The sequence below is a fragment of the Panicum virgatum genome, chromosome 4K (genome assembly GCF_016808335.1).
Source record: "Panicum virgatum strain AP13 chromosome 4K, P.virgatum_v5, whole genome shotgun sequence".
Lineage (NCBI taxonomy): Eukaryota > Viridiplantae > Streptophyta > Magnoliopsida > Poales > Poaceae > Panicum > Panicum virgatum.
In genome coordinates this window covers 7508311-7516811 of record NC_053139.1, presented here as the reverse complement: position 1 = coordinate 7516811, position 8501 = coordinate 7508311, and the positions used below count along the sequence as shown (strand labels likewise).

Sequence of the window (8501 nt, the reverse complement as noted above, 5' to 3'; positions counted from 1 at the left end):
TTTTCAAAATGTTTGAACTCAATGCGCATGGAGTAATTGGTTGTTGCGTAGCTCGTCCGAGTTCGAGTCCTAGAGTTGGCACGGATGCTAGTATTTTTCTGAAATTATTTTAGGATTAAGGGTCGCTATTCTTTCAGTGGGAGGTTGGCGACTCTTCTTCAATCTTGAGAATCAACCCGTTCAATCTCTCGGATGTGCTCATATGAATAGGATTGCGTGCGTATATTCATAAGGATAAATGTTCAGTGTTCATGCTTGTTTGTGAACGTCAACGCCCATTCGTAGTGTTTCGTAAAAAAAAGTACTTCCTCCGTTCTAAAATATAATAACTTTTTAACTTTTAAAAGTTAAATATTTTCATCTTTTATCTGCAAAAAAAACATTCTCATCTTTAACCAATAATATCTCTAAAAATAATTACTTTTAAATAAAAAATATCACTATTATGTTGTCAATCTTTATATTTTTTTTACCATTTATAATCAAAGTTTAAAAGGTTTGACTTGAAGAAAGCCTAAAAATAGCTATAATCTAGGACGGAGATAGTATTTGCTTATCAATTTTTAGATGACATGGCTGCATTAAAAAAATAAAAACTATTTCTTATTTTCTAGGATAAAATGTTTTGTTGCTATGTGTAGAATGATAGCCACAGCTACCTCACCTTCATGAAACAAACTTTTGCAGTTTAAGCTCACTAGTTGAATGCCCGTGCGTTGCTACGGGTGACAAAAAAATTTTCATAAGAATTTAGAGTAATTCAATGTCAACTAAAAGGCATAATAAATAACATTGTTCCAAACAATTTAATCCACTGATTATCAATTTTCAACGAAAACTTTTTATACCCGTGTGCCTACTGCAACAAAAAAAGAGGAGAGAACAATATTCAGACCCTTGTAACACATAGTAAGAGCTTTCCTATCATGTATTACATCGTAGTTCCAACCAATTCTGCATGTTAATAAACCGGTATCCTTTCATCTCAGAACATTTCCATTAGTCACTTAGGCATCACAACTAAGCTAAAAAAATTAAACGGGGGAATCATCCTAAAGGGATCCCCATAATTTCATTCTCTAAGCTCTTAAAATCCATAAAGTCCCCTTGCATGCCCTTCTCCTTTCCCAATCCTAGAAACCTGCTGAAAAAGTAGGTTGCCTTACAATGATTTGGAAAAGGTAAAAATAAAACAATTGACTTGCACATGAATTTCTGAGATAACTTTGCTTCTCCTACCTGGACCGGCATTGCTCTCTTATCAATCCATTTCTCATGTTATCTTCATGCAATCTGAAAATAAATAGAACAATTCAGAATCATTGTTCCAGTCTAAACACAGCCAGCAAGTATAATATGGGTATATAACAATAGCACATGCTACAAAGAAAGTTTTTTCATTAAGTTTGTCAATGAAAAGTAAATTGCAGCTGTCACATTTGAAACTAAAGCGCCCGCGATGGAGCTATACGTTGCCAAACCTGGCAATCAAAGTGAGTCTTTTTCACTGACATGAATATCTGAATATCATGGAATGGACTGATTACATGGTAGTTACTATCGTGGCATCACGATTGGGAGGAGCGATGACTAACGTTGGATCTGTGCATGACCAGTTTTTTTGTTGCACCAGTACTGACTCTAAATTTGCAAATTGGTTGTTTTAGGCCAATTGATGCAAAACATTGTTAGTGTACCCATAACTGGTGATTTTATAAGGGACATGTTGATGTAGAAGTAGAATTGAGGGGGAAGGTATGAACCTTGATGCAGCCAATGTTGTTGGAATCAAATCCTTCCATGATCAATGTTGTATATATCATCGACTCACTTTAGGCTCTTTGACAGCTTTTTTCAGAGGCAGTATGCGGACCTAGTGGAAATTCAGAAACATTCAGAGTTCAGAATCTTGACACATATCAAGACCATGCTAGCAGACTATTAGAGGCAGTATGAAAGTATTAATTGTTTCATCTACCTTGTCATGGACCCACTGTCACAAAATTTAGATCATCCTAACAATAACTCAACCAATTTGACAAACCTGAAGTTACAGGAAAGGGGACTTATTTAGTTACTATTTCAGAACATCTGCACTTACTAATAAAATTATAAATACAATAGAAAGTGCCATGCTAGCTTAGAATAGAATATGTTAATTCAATACTTAAGTGAGGAGAACTTATAGCTCTTTTGAATGCCCGTGCGGTTAATTCAATATATTACCATATTTAGTTAACTTGCCGGGTCTGAAACTGTCGCCCTTTTCGATTAGCATTCACTTTTTCCAAATACATATTCGAACAATGATAGTACAAAGATACCGACAGGCAAGTTAGCTCCAATCAAACATTATAGTTCAATATAACATCACAGAGACACATTTTCAGAGAATTGATTTCTAATGGTGGAGTGGAAGAAGCAGAGAAGAAAGGGCATCACATACCTTTTAGCAGACAACTCACAAGCAATGAACTATAAGCTTGGTCAGTAATCTCGTATCCTCAAAGTCCTCAGCCTGGTCAGTGGAAACGAAAGAAGTAAGATGTGAGAGAGTGATCAATACCAGAGAATGGACGGTAGAAATCCCTTCTTTTGGCAACACATATACTGGGCAAATCATCATATCAAATAATCTGATAATCAGACAAATAGTTACCTAGAATCATGCTAAGCACTATTCAGACGAAGTGTTTGGTTCACAAGAGTTGTATTAAGCAAGCTGGCCACAGCAATGACATCACAGATCTGCATTGCAAAATCTCAGTTAAAATTTATGCAATGTAGTTTGAAGATTCATCCAACGAATTCAAAATATGCAGATTATCATCACAACTAATGGATAAGGATCACAACAGCATTCTGAAATCATGGTGAGAAGAAATAATTAGTCAATAACAATCATTATAGATGAGCTAACAACCAAACATCATGCATCTCCTGACAACCAAACATGCTGCTGCCCGCTGACTTTAAGTTCATCTTCTTGTCCTCACACCCAAAGGTTTGCAAATGCAATGTGTTCTGGAGCATGACAGGAAGTAATCGGCCTAGATCAGGCAGCATTAGAAACTGAAAAAGGGGGGTGAGCTCGATTTCACCGCATGGAAAAAAAACTAACAAGATTTGCATACAATCAGCGCTGAGATGTCAATCGATTGTTCGAACTCTCCAACACGAACAGCAAGAGGAACTCACCTACTCGGCGAGGAGGCACGTCGAGGACGCCACAGTTGGGCGCAGTGACGCCAGAGCGGAGCGGCGTGATGGCGCCGTTCTCGTTCAGCCGTGGCGTCGAGCTGGCCGCGCTGGAGTCGCGCGGCTCCGCGGCCCCGAGATGTACAACCGAGTAGGGGCGCGCCGGCTCGACGGAGGGCCTACCGGATGAGGCCCGCGGGTCGGTGGCGTGGAGCTCGCGACGGAGGAGGTGCGCGAGTTGGCGGAGGCCGGCACTGCAATAGGGAGGCGAGGGCAGCGAGGGCGTGGCGGCGGCGGCGGCGGGCGAGACAGACGCGAGGATCGAGGGCGGAGCTGGCGGAGGCTGGCAGCGCGACGAGGAGGCGAGGGCAGCGAGGGTGCGGCGGCGGCGGGCGAGACGGACGCGAGGGCTGAGGGCGGCGCGAGAGCGGCGGCGTCGGCGCAAGCAGGACAGCGGCGCGAGCAGGACGGCGAGCGAGACGGGGAGGAACTGCCAATTTGAGTTGGAACCGCCGATTCGTTTCCAGCGAACTGCCGATGCGGAAGGGGCGATTTTAGAGGCTGTTTGGGACTGCGGTCAAAAAAATCGCGGCACGCATAAGCTATAACCGGCGCGGAGCTCGCTTCTCGTGTTTTCCCCGCTTCTAGTTCAAACACTCGCTTATCGCGTGGTGGGTGGCCGACAAACGCGTGTTGGACGCAGATCGTTCGGCGAAATTTTTTTCTTCTTTCGCTGATACGCGCTGCAGCCGCCGTCCCAAACGGGGCCTTAAGCGAGCGGCGGGGCAGACACACGGGGGAGGCAGACCCACGAGAGATGACAGACACACTTCGTTCTTTTTATGTAATAATAGTAGGAGACATCTCTGTTCTGCTGTTCTGCTCTAGCACCAGCCAACAATATTTTTCTCTCATACCACTCCAACAGCAGCCTCCAGCCACCAGCCAGCCAGCAGTGTTTTTCTCTCACACCACTCCAACAGCAGCCTCCAGCACCAACACAGTAAATAGGGCAGAGAAACAACACCGCGTCCCTCGATCCCTAGCTACTTGCAAAACACTTGCCCCGGACTAGCCTTACCTTAAGGCATCTACTACGCTTCTACAGCTCACTCTGTCTGTCCGGGTATTAGTTTTTTTTGTGTGTGTGATCCAATCGCCCAAATCTGCACCGAAAAGGTCCATCCATTTCGTATTGTCAGGGTTCCTGCTTGCTTTTCCGACTCTTCGCATATCTGGCTGATGGCAAGCTCAGCAGGCCGTTGACCGGGCTTTCTTTTTGGGAGCCAAGTTGACGAAACTTCATCATCTTGTGTATACTTAACGCATTGACAAAGCATCAGATCAATGAAGAGAGAAACTCTTCAGATTTATATATGTTCCGTCTGACAAATCATGATGAGGATTGGGATACAGTTCAAACAATGCATTATGTAGTGGAGTTTATCCTTGAAACAATAAGAGAAGAGAGCTTATCTTGCTCGGAAGACGTCGTCATTCGTCCAACCCAGCCTGTTCCAATCAATCAGTTCTTAAACCTCTCTGCTCTCTCATTCAACAATTCCATGGCGTATGGCTCGTTGATCGATTATTTCATGACGTCTCCTTCCACATTGACTTGACGAACGAATGATGAAACCATCTCATGCTCGTCATACAATACCTGCACCCACCCATGGTAGGAGCAATTAATCTTTTGCGACCCTTCAGCACTCCATTGGACGCTGCCCTTCCAGAGAAAGAAACGCCTCGTCTTGGAAAATTAAACAGCACATATATCAGAGATCTCACATCTTTTTTAAAAATATATATATAATTGAAGTATTGAACTGAGACAGTTCACACTCACCCTGCACAGGTCATCATGGAGTACTATAACTAGAACACACACCTGCAAGCAAAGCAATCTAGCCTAGACGCCGAAAGCACCTCACACATAGCTTCTTGCAACGGCATTGTAGCTAATAAGTAATAACAGGATCGAGGCAGCGGGGAGATCACAGATCAGATAGGCCGGCCATGCAGTTCCGCGTGGCGGCGGCGTGGCGGCGGAGGGCGGCGCAGCAGGCGGGCGGCGGCGGCCGGAGGAAGAGGATGGCGGTGGTGAGGCTCGGTGGCGGCGGCGGCGGCGACGGCGACGGCGGGGGGAGGAAGCGGAGGCTCCTCGGCGCGCTGCGGCTGCGGCTGCGGCTGCGGCTGAGGTGGCCGTGGCTCGCGGCGGTGTACCGGCGCGCGCTGCGGCGGCTGAGGGCCAGCTACGAGCAGGCCCTGCGCGAGCTCGTCGAGGGCACCGCGCTCGTCGGCGCGCTGCACGCGCCCGCCGGCGTCGACTGCGCCCGGGCCGCGTCCTTCGGGCCCATGGCCACCGTCGGCTTCTGATCATGAACTCCGATGGATGGACCTGGCGATCCTGCACGGCTTGATTTTTTTTTTTGAAGAAACCTGCACGGCTTGATTAGTTACTGGCGTTTATTTTACTATTATTACTACTTGCTCACTTATATATGTGGACAAATACGTGTTGCAGGTTTAATTTGATGAGGCCATGCATGTCCACTCTGTGTGCGAACGTGCCCATGTACATAAATTCGTAAACACGTTTAGCTGCCTTTCGAGATCTATCTGAATATAATTTTCTTAATTTCTCGGGCATCTGTGGCTCTACTCCTGAGAGTGGATTGGGTCAAATCCAATGTCCAATTGGATTTAAGCACTTGGATTAGTTGGATTTGAACGTTCTGAATCTAATTTTCTTAATTTCTCGGGCATCTGTGGCTCTACTCCTGAGAGTGGATTGGGTCAAATCCAATGTCCAATTGGATTTAAGCACTTGGATTAGTTGGATTTGAACGTAATTGGATTTGGACATCCACTGATTTGAAAGTCCATTAGTGTTGGATACTGTAGGACACAAATCTTACGATTACTAATTGGAGGCTTCTTTTGAAGCCTCCAGGTGAAGCTACCTAGGATCCTAGGTGGACAGTCTAAAAAAATAGAAAAATCTTACAAATTCTCACAAAAATAAAAAATATTTAGCCATCAATTCGGCAACTCTAATCATAATAGCCATTGGATCTGTAATTTTTTTAATAAGAGCCTATTTGGCATGGCTCCAGAGCTCAACTCCACTAACTTCAACTAGTTTTCTAGCCAAACACTCCAACTCCATGGAGCAGCCCAAACTCTAGAGCTGTAGTGCAAATGAGGGTGGAGTTTTGGAGCACCTCTTTTCCAGCTCCAAAACCACCCAATATCGACATGCTCCTGGAGTTTGGGGTTATTACCCACCAATGCCATCAATAAGTGGAAAAAAAAACGATTCGTTCTAAATTTCCCCTCCCATCACCTCTTTCAACCGCGTCTTCCTCCACCTCCCGCCGCCGTCTTGGCCCTCTGCTCCTCTCGAGCAGCCGCGCCACGCGCCCGCTAGCCCCACGGCCGTGCGCCGGAGGCCACCAGGCCAGAGCTGCCACCCGTGCCCGTCTCCCTGCCGCCAGAGGCCTCCAGGCCAGAGCCGCCGCCACGGCACATACTGCCGCGAGTGGCTGCACCATGCTCCGCCGGCCCTCGCGGTCGTGCGCCGGAGGCCTTCGGCCGGAGCCGCCGCCCGCGCCCGCCTCCCTGCTGACGGAGGCCTCCGGCCGGAGCTGCCAACCACTCTCGTCTCCTAGCCACCGGAGGCCTCCGGGCCGGAGTCGCCACCGTGGCACCACGAGCGGCCGCGCCATGCGCCGCTGCGCGCTGTCCCTCGCGGCCGTGCGCCGCTCCAGCCACCCCTCGTGGCCGTGCACCGGAGCCGCCGCCGCCGCGGCACCTGCTGCCTGCAAGCGGCCGCTCATGCCGCCGGTTTCTCCTCCCGCCGGCTGCTCTGTTGCCCGAGAAAAATAGAGATGGAGGAACTTGGATTGTGAGGCTGACGGGTGGAACCCATATGTCATTGGACTGTGTTGCATTTTATTTCTGGAGCTGGTAGCCAAACACCCACTTTGGACAGCTCCAACTCCAACTAGAGCTGGCTTCACCTGGAGTTTTGGAGTGGAGCTGCTCTATGTGGAGTTGGAGCCATGCCAAACAGGCCCTAAATTACCCACATATGCCATTATGAAAATAAACTAAAATAACCCCCTAAATATGTATTTAAATAACCCACCTCTGCCATTATAAAAAATAATTTAAAGTAACCCCCTAATATTCATGTAAAATAATATCAAATAACACCCTAAATTTTTATATATATTATCCAATTATAACATAATAAATAAACCCAAAATCTGAATCAAAATTATATTATTATAATAAAATCTTAAAGCACATCAATACAAAATTTTAAATTACTATTTCTATCATTATTTATGTTATTATTTATATAAAAATACTAACCATAATGTGTGTGTCGCCATATATTCATGTATAAGAGAAGAGATAAGAATAATAATTTTCGTGTTGTTCACATAGCTCAAACAAGTTGTTCAACTAAATACATATCGAACATATATATATATATGGATGTGTGATGCAAAGTGAGAAAAAAATTGTTAGTAAATAAACCTATCATATTTATTATAATTACATAATAATAAATATGTATCTTTACAGTACTGGATTAGAATATTTAATTGGTTAAAGAGAGCGTGAGATAGATAATTATTAGATATCTCTAGTTGGTTAAAGAGCACGGATTGATAGACTAGTAATGGATAATCCAACTTGAATTGGATTTTCCTGAAGAGATGAATAGGAGTCGAGTAGAGTAGCACACATCCACCGCCGCATCGCTGTGCTGCCCTTGCCTTGCTGTGCTTGCTTGCACAATCCTCGCGCTGCCCCGCGAGACTCCAGCGGCGATCGATGTCTGCAAGGCCTACTCGGGGACAAGCCAGTGGTCAGCATCTACGACCCGCAGGTGACCAGGGAGCAGCCGAGCATGTGTCCCGTGACCTCGCCATGAAGAAGTTCAACTGGGAGTCTGGGACCACCCGCACGACCTGCGGTCGCTGAGCAAAGTAGGTGGGCATGGCGACGGACGCTTACAAGGCCGCACGCCATCTGCATGCTCACCGAGTGTGCTCCGTTCGCCGTCGAGGAGTGCTTCACCGCGTCTGGCCGCGTCGCCCTTGGGCGAGGGGGGCCATGGGGGCGGAGGAGGGGGGGGGGGGGGGGAGCGCTCCATCTCGAGGGTTGGTCGCTGGGTCGGGTGGGTCACCGGCGAGCGGCCGCCGGGAGAGCTGGAAGGGAAGGGGATGAGAGGGGAGGGGCATGCTGAAAAGGATGATTTGGATGGATTTGGATCTTTTGTAGTT

General features: G+C 46.5%; 2 long non-coding RNA genes across 6 annotated transcripts; one reads left to right on the top strand and one right to left on the bottom strand.

The window, feature by feature from the left end:
- Positions 1 to 780: 780 nt before the first annotated feature.
- LOC120702921 lies at positions 781 to 3345 on the bottom strand. 5 transcript variants are annotated; one of them, XR_005686577.1, is made up of 6 exons: positions 3199 to 3345; positions 2660 to 2748; positions 2447 to 2518; positions 1979 to 2044; positions 1764 to 1873; positions 781 to 1293 (listed from the first exon to the last, which is right to left on the bottom strand). It is a non-coding gene; the product is annotated as an uncharacterized LOC120702921 (long non-coding RNA). The 5 variants fall into 5 exon arrangements; XR_005686576.1 differs by having other exon boundaries at positions 2660 to 3340; XR_005686578.1 differs by lacking the exon at positions 1979 to 2044 and having other exon boundaries at positions 2660 to 3340.
- Positions 1290 to 1977, top strand: LOC120702922. The gene is made up of 2 exons (XR_005686580.1): positions 1290 to 1755; positions 1849 to 1977. It is a non-coding gene; the product is annotated as an uncharacterized LOC120702922 (long non-coding RNA).
- Positions 3346 to 8501: the final 5156 nt, after the last annotated feature.